Consider the following 1966-nt stretch of genomic DNA (forward strand, 5'->3'; position numbering starts at 1 on the left):
GCTCTCAGCACCATGTCCTGTTTTCATTAGAGGAACATCGTCTCTTCATTAGCAACTGGAGTTGTGTCCCAATTTTACCTGCCCGGGGGCCAGTGAGGTTTGGAAGGAGCGGCAGCTGTGGGAAGTCACCACCATGTGCCCCAGGGAGGAGACACCGCGATGGGCGAGGAGAAGTGGTTTGTGGAGTATTTACTGTGAGGCTCGGGGCTGGCAGCCTCCAGAGCCCAGGAACAAGGGAGTCTTTGCTGTGAGTTGTGTTGTGCTGACAGTGTGACTAGAATGGCCTGTTGAATTAGTACCAAAGCTGGGATTAAAAAAAACTTATCTAAATAGGAAACTTTTTGAGGACTTAGCAGTCTCTTCTGAAAAGTCCTCCTAGAAACACCCCAGACCAGGTTGCCTGCCTCGCCTTGTGCATGTCATGTCCTTGTACCAATTACAGTGCTGTCATTATAATAGCATAATTGTGTAAGCATAATTGCTTACTTGCTCTCTGCCCACTGGACTATGAGAATGGAGACTGTGTCTTGTTCAGTGCCATCCCCTGGTGTGGGACACATAGCATATACTTGGTATATTCAATTGAAAGGATGGGGTGGCTCATTTCAAGCCCTTGATTGAAAACTCTTTTGAAATCCCATGGAGAACCTAGTGCTGGGCTGCATAGGCTTTGTCTTTAGCAGGGCTCCCTAACCAGGGGTCTATACACCCTTGGGATGGGGTGTGTTTCATGCATGGGCTTCAGGGTGGGGTGGGTAAGTTTGATGAAATTGAATGCATTTCAATTGAAATGAACATGCATTATGTGCATGTTCATTTTTCTGGAGAGGATGCTCACAGCTTTTTATCAGCTTTTCAAAATGATTCATGACACCCAAAAAGCATAAGAAATTCATGTGCTTATGTAATGTTTGGCCTTGGCCCTAGTGGAGAAGGATGGATGGGAGTGAGTTCTGGTTTTGCAGGGCAGGACCGCCATCGCTGGAGATACTGAGTGGTAGATAGTCACTTCCAGGCCCTTAGCCTCTGCAGATCATGTGTCACTCTACCCAATCTTTCCTAAACACAATGAGGTAAACACATGTCTGAATTTGAGTTGAAATCTTGGAGTTTAACCACTTTGGACTTTGGAAGGCCATGGGCCAAGGCCCATTGGCAGCAGAAGAGACCTTGGAAAGTGGCAGTCCCAAAGAGAAGTAATCAGAGATGTTGACCCCAAGGGAGACAGGAAGGTTGCCTTGGGATACATGAAGACTTGCTGTGTACAGAAGGCTCTGGAGGGTAAAACTGGGATCAATAGGTGAAAGTTACAGAGAGTCGATTTCTGCTCTTACAGAAGAAGAACTTTCTCCCATTTAAACCTACCTAAAAACGGAAGGCTCTGTCTTCTGAGGTAGTGAGTTCCTTGTCACTAGAGAAATTCAAGCAAAGACAGTGAACAAATATCAGGAATACAGTGGGGTAAAAATCTAAAGTTCTGACTTTTCAGTCTCTGCTTCTCAATTAATTCTGTTCATTTTGAAAGACATTTCACTTTTCTTAATTTGGTTTCTGTAAGAAAGTCTTACTCCAACCTCACCCATAGTTTCTAAGCTTTTTCTCTTCAAGTTGAAGTCAAGGGCTTGTGCAGGCAAGCTGACTCGACATAAACTGATGAGATTCTGAGCAAAATCTCTCTGGATAATGTACTGAAATGTATTCTTCTAAAATACGAAACAGATAAGCAAAATAGCTTTTATTCCACTGTACTCTGTTTTCTTGAATGTCCTAGAAACAACCACTCTTAAAGATTGAGCTGTCCCAGCCAAAGGCTCTGAAATTAATGGAATGCAATTTTCTGCCATTTATAATAAGTTTCTGGCCTTTTTATGCACATGAAAGTCTTAGGGATGAGCAGAAGCAGACCTACTAACCAGGAGGTTATTTCGACAAGCTTCCTTTAGCTGTCCCTCTATTGTCTTCTCCT

This window comes from Ceratotherium simum, chromosome 2 (genome assembly GCF_057802395.1).
Source record: "Ceratotherium simum simum isolate JZ-2026a chromosome 2, ASM5780239v1, whole genome shotgun sequence".
Classification (NCBI taxonomy): Eukaryota; Metazoa; Chordata; class Mammalia; order Perissodactyla; family Rhinocerotidae; genus Ceratotherium; species Ceratotherium simum.